Genomic DNA, 10,000 nt, shown 5'->3' with positions numbered 1-10,000 from the left:
TTTCCCCCTCTCCCAACCAGGGGGCCTGGGGAGCCTCCTCCTGCGGGGATGGGGAACCAGGGGCCTGGGGAACATTTTCAACACTTTGGGGCATTTTTAAACACTTTGCTCTTTTTCCCCCTCTCCCAACCAGGGGGCCTTGGGAGCCTCCTCCTGCGGGGATGGGGAACCAGGGGCCTGGGGAACATTTTCAACACTTTGGGGCATTTTTAAACACTTTGCTCTTTTTCCCCCTCTCCCAACCAGGGGGCCTGGGGAGCCTCCTCCTGCGGGGATGGGGAGCCAGGGGCCTGGGGAACATTTTCAACACTTTGGGGCATTTTTAAACACTTTGGTCTTTTCCCCCCTCTCCCAACCAGGGGGCCTGGGGAGCCTCCTCCTGCGGGGATGGGGAACCAGGGGCCTGGGGAACATTTTCAACACTTTGGGGCATTTTTAAACACTTTGCTCTTTTTCCCCCTCTCCCAACCAGGGGCCTGGGGAGCCTCCTCCTGCGGGCATGGAGAACCAGGGGGCCTGGGGAGCCTCCTCCTGCGGGGATGGGGAACCAGGGGCCTGGGGGGCCTCCTCCTGCGGGGATGGAGAACCAGGGGGCCTGGGGAGCCTCCTCCTGCGGGGATGGGGAACCAGGGGGCCTGGGGAGCCTCCTCCTGCGGTGATGGAGAACCAGGGGCCTGGGGAGCCTCCTCCTGCGGGGATGGGGAACCAGGGGGCCTGGGGAGCCTCCTCCTGCGGGCATGGAGAACCAGGGGGCCTGGGGAGCCTCCTCCTGCGGGGATGGGGAACCAGGGGGCCTGGGGAGCCTCCTCCTGCGGGGATGGAGAACCAGGGGGCCTGGGGAGCCTCCTCCTGCGGTCATGGAGAACCAGGGGGCCTGGGGAGCCTCCTCCTGCGGGCATGGAGAACCAGGGGCCTGGGGAGCCTCCTCCTGCGGGGATGGAGAACCAGGGGGCCTGGGGAGCCTCCTCCTGCGGGCATGGAGAACCAGGGGGCCTGGGGAGCCTCCTCCTGCGGGCATGGAGAACCAGGGGGCCTGGGGAGCCTCCTCCTGCGGGGATGGGGAACCAGGGGCCTGGGGAGCCTCCTCCTGCGGGGATGGAGAACCAAGGGGCCTGGGGAGCCTCCTCCTGCGGGCATGGAGAACATGGGGGCCTGGGGAGCCTCCTCCTGCGGGCATGGAGAACCAGGGGGCCTGGGGAGCCTCCTCCTGCGGGCATGGAGAACCAGGGGGCCTGGGGAGCCTCCTCCTGCGGGGATGGGGAACCAGGGGGCCTGGGGAGCCTCCTCCTGCGGGGATGGAGAACCAGGGGGCCTGGGGAGCCTCCTCCTGCGGGCATGGAGAACCAGGGGGCCTGGGGAGCCTCCTCCTGCGGGGATGGAGAACCAGGGCGCCTGGGGAGCCTCCTCCTGCGGGGATGGAGAACCAGGGGCCTGGGGAGCCTCCTCCTGCGGGGATGGAGAACCAAGGGGCCTGGGGAGCCTCCTCCTGCGGGCATGGAGAACATGGGGGTCTGGGGAGCCTCCTCCTGCGGGGATGGAGAACCAGGGGGCCTGGGGAGCCTCCTCCTGCGGGGATGGGGAACCAGGGGGCCTGGGGAGCCTCCTCCTGCACCAGGGGGCCTGGGGAGCCTCCTCCTGCGGGGATGGGGAACCAGGGGGCCTGGGGAGCCTCCTCCTGCGGTGATGGGGAACCATGGGGCCTGGGGAGCCTCCTCCTGCGGGGATGGGGAACCAGGGGGCCTGGGGAGCCTCCTCCTGCGGGGATGGAGAACCAGGGGGCCTGGGGAGCCTCCTCCTGCGGGGATGGGGAACCAGGGGGCCTGGGGAGCCTCCTCCTGCACCAGGGGGCCTGGGGAGCCTCCTCCTGCGGGGATGGGGAACCAGGGGGCCTGGGGAGCCTCCTCCTGCGGTGATGGGGAACCATGGGGCCTGGGGAGCCTCCTCCTGCGGGGATGGGGAACCAGGGGGCCTGGGGAGCCTCCTCCTGCGGGGATGGGGAACCAGGGGCCTGGGGAGCCTCCTCCTGCACCAGGGGGCCTGGGGAGCCTCCTCCTGCGGGGATGGGGAACCAGGGGGCCTGGGGAGCCTCCTCCTGCGGGGATGGGGAACCAGGGGCCTGGGGAACATTTTCAACACTTTGGGGCATTTCACAAGCGCTTCCCTCGCTTACGGCCACACCACCCTGAATGAGCCCGATCTCGTCTGATCTCGGAAGCCAAGCAGGGTCGGGCCCAGTTAGTACTTGGATGGGAGACCGCCTGGGAATACTGGGTGCTGTAAGCATTTTTTTTTGCCATTATTTGTGGGTAGAAAAGTGAGAAAAGTGACCTAAAATAGAACCGGGACTAGGCGGCAGTTCCCCCCACCAGGCGGCGGCATTTGGGGCATTATTTGTGGGTAAGAAAGTGAGAAAAGTGACCTAAAATAGAACCGGGACTAGGCGGCAGTTCCCCCCACCAGGCGGCGGCATTTGGGGCATTATTTGTGGGTCAGAAAGTGAGAAAAGTGACCTAAAATAGAACCGGGACTAGGCGGCAGTTCCCCCCACCAGGCGGCGGCATTTGGGGCATTATTTGTGGGTAAGAAAGTGAGAAAAGTGACCTAAAATAGAACCGGGACTAGGCGGCAGTTCCCCCCACCAGGCGGCGGCATTTGGGGCATTATTTGTGGGTCAGAAAGTGAGAAAAGTGACCTAAAATAGAACCGGGACTAGGCGGCAGTTCCCCCCACCAGGCGGCGGCATTTGGGGCATTATTTGTGGGTAAGAAAGTGAGAAAAGTGACCTAAAATAGAACCGGGACTAGGCGGCAGTTCCCCCCACCAGGCGGCGGCATTTGGGGCATTATTTGTGGGTCAGAAAGTGAGAAAAGTGACCTAAAATAGAACCGGGACTAGGCGGCAGTTCCCCCCACCAGGCGGCGGCATTTGGGGCATTATTTGTGGGTAAGAAAGTGAGAAAAGTGACCTAAAATAGAACCGGGACTAGGCGGCAGTTCCCCCCACCAGGCGGCGGCATTTGGGGCATTATTTGTGGGTCAGAAAGTGAGAAAAGTGACCTAAAATAGAACCGGGACTAGGCGGCAGTTCCCCCCACCAGGCGGCGGCATTTGGGGCATTATTTGTGGGTCAGAAAGTGAGAAAAGTGACCTAAAATAGAACCGGGACTAGGCGGCAGTTCCCCCCACCAGGCGGCGGCATTTGGGGCATTATTTGTGGGTAAGAAAGTGAGAAAAGTGACCTAAAATAGAACCGGGACTAGGCGGCAGTTCCCCCCACCAGGCGGCGGCATTTGGGGCGTTATTTGTGGGTAAGAAAGTGAGAAAAGTGACCTAAAATAGAACCGGGACTAGGCGGCAGTTCCCCCACCAGATGGCGGCATTTGGGGACCCGTAGTGTGGGCAGAAAACTCACCAAAGTGACTTAAAATAGAACCGGTGCAGGCGGCATGTCCCCCCACCAGATGGCGGCATTTGGGGACCCGTAGTGTGGGCAGAAAACTCACCAAAGTGACTTAAAATAGAACCGGTGCAGGCGGCATGTTCCCCCACCAGATGGCGGCATTTGGGGACCCGTAGTGTGGGCAGAAAACTCACCAAAGTGACTTAAAATAGAACCGTTGCAGGCGGCATGTTCCCCCACCAGATGGCGGCATTTGGGGACCCGTAGTGTGGGCAGAAAACTCACCAAAGTGACTTAAAATAGAACCGGTGCAGGCGGCATGTTCCCCCACCAGATGGCGGCATTTGGGGAGCCGTAGTGTGGGCAGAAAACTCACCAAAGTGACTTAAAATAGAACCGGTGCAGGCGGCATGTTCCCCCACCAGATGGCGGCATTTGGGGACCCGTAGTGTGGGCAGAAAACTCACCAAAGTGACTTAAAATAGAACCGGTGCAGGCGGCATGTTCCCCCACCAGATGGCGGCATTTGGGGACCTGCAGTGTGGGTAGAAAACTCACCAAAGTGTCCTAAAATAGAACCGGGACCAGGGGGCCTCTTCCCCCACCAGGTGGCGGGCTTGGGGGGCTTGGTTTCCGGGTAGAAAACTCACCAAAGTGTCCTAAAATAGAACCGGGACCAGGGGGCATGTTCCCCCACCAGGCGGCGGGCTTGGGGGGCTTGGTTTGCGGGTAGAAAACTCACCAAAGTGTCCTAAAATAGAACCGGGACCAGGGGGCATGTTCCCCCACCAGGCGGCGGGCTTGGGGGGCTTGGTTTGCGGGTAGAAAACTCACCAAAGTGTCCTAAAATAGAACCGGGACCAGGGGGCATGTTCCCCCACCAGGCGGCGGGCTTGGGGGGCTTGGTTTGCGGGTAGAAAACTCACCAAAGTGTCCTAAAATAGAACCGGGACCAGGGGGCCTCTTCCCCCACCAGGCGGCGGGCTTGGGGGGGCTTGGTTTGCGGGTAGAAAACTCACCAAAGTGACCTAAAATAGAACCGGGCTAGGCGGCATGTTCCCCCACCAGGCGGCGGGCTTGGGGGGCTTGGTTTGCGGGTAGAAAACTCACCAAAGTGTCCTAAAATAGAACCGGGACCAGGGGGCATCTTCCCCCACCAGGCGGCGGGCTTGGGGGGCTTGGTTTGCGGGTAGAAAACTCACCAAAGTGTCCTAAAATAGAACCGGGACCAGGGGGCCTCTTCCCCCACCAGGCGGCGGGCTTGGGGGGCTTGGTTTGCGGGTAGAAAACTCACCAAAGTGACCTAAAATAGAACCGGGCCAGGCGGCATGCTCCCCCACCAGGCGGCGGGCTTGGGGGGCTTGGTTTGCGGGTAGAAAACTCACCAAAGTATCGGCAAAATAGAACCAGGGAAGGGGGGGATGTCGGTCACAAGGTGCCCGAGTCAGAGAACCAGGAAAACGGACATAAATCCAGAAAACCTCGGTGTCTGACTGCTCCTCAAAAAGTGGTCTTTTTGATGTCACGAGCGCAACCACCTAGAGGTTAATGGGGAGGGATGGTGTGAGCGCAAACGGATTTTTCCTAAGTGTGACTGCTCCTCAAAAAGTGGTCTTTTTGATGTCACGAGCGCAACCACCTAGAGGTTAATGGGGAGGGATGGTGTGAGCGCAAACGGATTTTTCCTAAGTGTGACTGCTCCTCAAAAAGTGGTCTTTTTGATGTCACGAGCGCAACCACCTAGAGGTTAATAGGGAGCGAGTACAACAGGGGAGGGAGTGAATGGGCTCGGACTGTGGCCGAGCCTGGTGCCTCAAAATCGGACAAGGTTGGACTGGAAGCCCGCTGAGAACTCTGGTTCTTTTGCCAGACGAAACGAATTTTTTCCGAGTGTGACTGCTCTGCAAAAAGTGGTCTTTTTGATGTCACGAGCGCAACCACCTAGAGGTTAATGGGGAGGGAGTGGAAAAAACGACAAAGTGTTGAGCTCCGGACCGGGATGGCGGGCGACTCGAGCGGTCATGCCCGACTTTGAGACACTTTGTCGCGGTCATGCGAGCGACCTCCACTGCTCCCCGGAGGTGCCCCGGACCGGGTTGGCGGGTGACTCGAGCGGTCGTGCCCGACTTTGAGACACTTTGTCGCGGTCATGCGGGCGTCCTCCGCCGGTCCCCGGAGGTGCCCCGGACCGGGTTGGCGGGTGACTCGAGCGGTCATGCCCGACTTTGAGACACTTTGTCGCGGTCATGCGGGCGTCCTCCGCCGGTCCCTGGAGGTGCCCCGGACCGGGTTGGCGGGTGACTCGAGCGGTCGTGCCCGACTTTGAGACACTTTGTCGCGGTCATGCGGGCGTCCTCCGCCGGTCCCTGGAGGTGCCCCGGACCGGGTTGGCGGGTGACTCGAGCGGTCGTGCCCGACTTTGAGACACTTTGTCGCGGTCATGCGGGCGTCCTCCGCCGGTCCCCGGAGGTGCCCCGGACCGGGTTGGCGGGTGACTCGAGCGGTCATGCCCGACTTTGAGACACTTTGTCGCGGTCATGCGGGCCTCCTCCGCCGGTCCCTGGAGGTGCCCCGGACCGGGTTGGCGGGTGACTCGAACGGTCATGCCCGACTTTGAGACACTTTGTCGCGGTCATGCGGGCGTCCTCCGCCGGTCCCTGGAGGTGCCCCGGACCGGGTTGGCGGGTGACTCGAGCGGTCGTGCCCGACTTTGAGACACTTTGTCGCGGTCATGCGAGCGACCTCCGCCGGTCCCCGGAGGTTCCCCGGACCGGGTTGGCGGGTGACTCGAACGGTCGTGCCCGACTTTGAGACACTTTGTCGCGGTCATGCGGGCGTCCTCCGCCGGTCCCTGGAGGTGCCCCGGACCGGGTTGGCGGGTGACTCGAGCGGTCGTGCCCGACTTTGAGACACTTTGTCGCGGTCATGCGGGCGTCCTCCGCCGGTCCCTGGAGGTGCCCCGGACCGGGTTGGCGGGTGACTCGAGCGGTCATGCCCGACTTTGAGACACTTTGTCGCGGTCATGCGGGCGTCCTCCGCCGGTCCCTGGAGGTGCCCCGGACCGGGTTGGCGGGTGACTCGAGCGGTCATGCCCGACTTTGAGACACTTTGTCGCGGTCATGCGGGCGTCCTCCGCCGGTCCCTGGAGGTGCCCCGGACCGGGTTGGCGGGTGACTCGAGCGGTCGTGCCCGACTTTGAGACACTTTGTCGCGGTCATGCGGGCGTCCTCCGCCGGTCCCTGGAGGTGCCCCGGACCGGGTTGGCGGGTGACTCGAGCGGTCATGCCCGACTTTGAGACACTTTGCCGCGGTCATGCGGGCGACCTCCGCCGGTCCCTGGAGGTGCCCCGGACCGGGTTGGCGGGTGACTCGAGCGGTCGTGCCCGACTTTGAGACACTTTGCCGCGGTCATGCGGGCGACCTCCGCCGGTCCCTGGATGGCGGGCTCCAGTGAGGTCGGCGGGGGAAGGCTCGGGCTGAGGCCGACTTCGGTGCCTCAAAGTCGGACAAGGTTGGATTGGAAGTCCGCTGTGTTGAGGACCAGTGGCATTCGGCGGTGGAACGCTCAGAACTTGGCCGACATCGGTGCCTCAACGTCGGACAAGGTTGGAGTGGATGACCGCTGATAACTCTGGTTCTTTTGCCAGACGAAAGAAATTTTTCCCGAGTGTGACTGCTCTGAAAAAAGTGGTCTTTTTGATGTCACGAGCGCAACCACCTAGAGGTTAATAGGGAGGCACCATAACAGGAGAGGGAGTGAAAAGGCTCGGAGGGTGGCCGAGCCTGGTGCCTCAAAATCGGACAAGGTTGGAGTGGATGACCGCTGAAAACTCTGGTTCTTTTGCCAGACGAAAGAAATTTTTCCCGAGTGTGACTGCTCTGCAAAAAGTGGTCTTTTTGATGTCACGAGCGCAACCACCTAGAGGTTAATAGGGAGGCACCATAACAGGAGAGGGAGTGAAAAGGCTCGGAGGGTGGCCGAGCCTGGTGCCTCAAAATCGGACAAGGTTGGAGTGGATGACCGCTGAAAACTCTGGTTCTTTTGCCAGACGAAAGAAATTTTTTCCGAGTGTGACTGCTCCTCAAAAAGTGGTCTTTTTGATGTCACGAGCGCAACCACCTAGAGGTTAATAGGGAGGCACCATAACAGGAGAGGGAGTGAAAAGGCTCGGAGGGTGGCCGAGCCTGGTGCCTCAAAGTCGGACAAGGTTGGAGTGGATGACCGCTGAAAACTCTGGTTCTTTTGCCAGACGAAAGAAATTTTTTCCGAGTGTGACTGCTCTGCAAAAAGTGGTCTTTTTGATGTCACGAGCGCAACCACCTAGAGGTTAATAGGGAGGCACCATAACAGGAGAGGGAGTGAAAAGGCTCGGAGGGTGGCCGAGCCTGGTGCCTCAAAATCGGACAAGGTTGGAGTGGATGACCGCTGAAAACTCTGGTTCTTTTGCCAGACGAAAGAAATTTTTTTCCGAGTGTGACTGCTCTGCAAAAAGTGGTCTTTTTGATGTCACGAGCGCAACCACCTAGAGGTTAATAGGGAGGCACCATAACAGGAGAGGGAGTGAAAAGGCTCGGAGGGTGGCCGAGCCTGGTGCCTCAAAATCGGACAAGGTTGGAGTGGATGACCGCTGAAAACTCTGGTTCTTTTGCCTGACGAAAGAAATTTTTTCCGAGTGTGACTGCTCTGCAAAAAGTGGTCTTTTTGATGTCACGAGCGCAACCACCTAGAGGTTAATAGGGAGGCACCATAACAGGAGAGGGAGTGAAAAGGCTCGGAGGGTGGCCGAGCCTGGTGCCTCAAAATCGGACAAGGTTGGAGTGGATGACCGCGGAGAACTCTGGTTCTTTTGCCTGACGAAAGAAATTTTTTCCGAGTGTGACTGCTCTGCAAAAAGTGGTCTTTTTGATGTCACGAGCGCAACCACCTAGAGGTTAATAGGGAGGCACCATAACAGGAGAGGGAGTGAAAAGGCTCGGAGGGTGGCCGAGCCTGGTGCCTCAAAGTCGGACAAGGTTGGAGTGGATGGCCGCGGAGAACTCTGGTTCTTTTGCCAGACGAAAGAAATTTTTTCCGAGTGTGACTGCTCCTCAAAAAGTGGTCTTTTTGATGTCACGAGCGCAACCACCTAGAGGTTAATAGGGAGGCACCATAACAGGAGAGGGAGTGAAAAGGCTCGGAGGGTGGCCGAGCCTGGTGCCTCAAAATCGGACAAGGTTGGAGTGGATGGCCGCGGAGAACTCTGGTTCTTTTGCCAGACGAAAGAAATTTTTTCCGAGTGTGACTGCTCCTCAAAAAGTGGTCTTTTTGATGTCACGAGCGCAACCACCTAGAGGTTAATAGGGAGGCACCATAACAGGAGAGGGAAGGAAAGGGCTCGGAGGGTGGCCGAGCCTGGTGCCTCAAAATCGGACAAGGTCGGAGTGGATGGCCGCGGAGAACTCTGGTTCTTTTGCCTGACGAAAGAAATTTTTTCCGAGTGTGACTGCTCTGCAAAAAGTGGTCTTTTTGATGTCACGAGCGCAACCACCTAGAGGTTAATAGGGAGGCACCATAACAGGAGAGGGAAGGAAAAGGCTCGGAGGGTGGCCGAGCCTGGTGCCTCAAAGTCGGACAAGGTTGGAGTGGATGGCCGCGGAGAACTCTGGTTCTTTTGCCTGACGAAAGAAATTTTTTCCGAGTGTGACTGCTCCTCAAAAAGTGGTCTTTTTGATGTCACGAGCGCAACCACCTAGAGGTTAATAGGGAGGCACCATAACAGGAGAGGGAAGGAAAGGGCTCGGAGGGTGGCCGAGCCTGGTGCCTCAAAGTCGGACAAGGTTGGAGTGGATGGCCGCGGAGAACTCTGGTTCTTTTGCCTGACGAAAGAAATTTTTTCCGAGTGTGACTGCTCTGCAAAAAGTGGTCTTTTTGATGTCACGAGCGCAACCACCTAGAGGTTAATAGGGAGGCACCATAACAGGAGAGGGAAGGAAAAGGCTCGGAGGGTGGCCGAGCCTGGTGCCTCAAAGTCGGACAAGGTTGGAGTGGATGGCCGCGGAGAACTCTGGTTCTTTTGCCTGACGAAAGAAATTTTTTCCGAGTGTGACTGCTCCTCAAAAAGTGGTCTTTTTGATGTCACGAGCGCAACCACCTAGAGGTTAATAGGGAGGCACCATAACAGGAGAGGGAAGGAAAAGGCTCGGAGGGTGGCCGAGCCTGGTGCCTCAAAGTCGGACAAGGTTGGAGTGGATGGCCGCGGAGAACTCTGGTTCTTTTGCCTGACGAAAGAAATTTTTTCCGAGTGTGACTGCTCTTCAAAAAGTGGTCTTTTTGATGTCACGAGCGCAACCACCTAGAGGTTAATAGGAGCGAAGGATACTTGGACAGAGTATCGAGCTCCAGCGCAGGCGGCGGGGAAAGAGCTCAGGCTCAAGCCGACCTTCGCGCGTCATGGACGCACTGTGATACCACCTACACCGATGACCGATCTGCCAACGTGACCCGCCATCGGAGGGCCCCCACCCATTGCGGGCGGACGGTTCCTCCGGACTTAGCGGGTCCGATCAAGCGTTGTGGCTTGCCACCTCTGCCGAAACCTCCAGTGAGACCGAGGCGTCCCGT

At 59.4% G+C, this 10,000-nt stretch overlaps 1 non-coding gene across 1 annotated transcript; it reads left to right on the top strand.

Annotated features, from left to right (window-relative positions):
- The first annotated feature begins 2,164 nt into the window (after positions 1 to 2,164).
- Positions 2,165 to 2,283, top strand: LOC148058597 (5S ribosomal RNA). The gene has a single exon (XR_015709716.1). It is a non-coding gene; the product is annotated as a 5S ribosomal RNA (ribosomal RNA).
- Positions 2,284 to 10,000: the final 7,717 nt, after the last annotated feature.

The sequence above is a fragment of the Callionymus lyra genome, unplaced genomic scaffold (assembly GCF_982586985.1).
Source record: "Callionymus lyra unplaced genomic scaffold, fCalLyr1.hap1.1 HAP1_SCAFFOLD_72, whole genome shotgun sequence".
NCBI classification, from domain to species: domain Eukaryota; kingdom Metazoa; phylum Chordata; class Actinopteri; order Syngnathiformes; family Callionymidae; genus Callionymus; species Callionymus lyra.
Note: the sequence above shows the minus strand (reverse complement) of the source record. Positions and strands in the feature narration are given on the sequence as shown.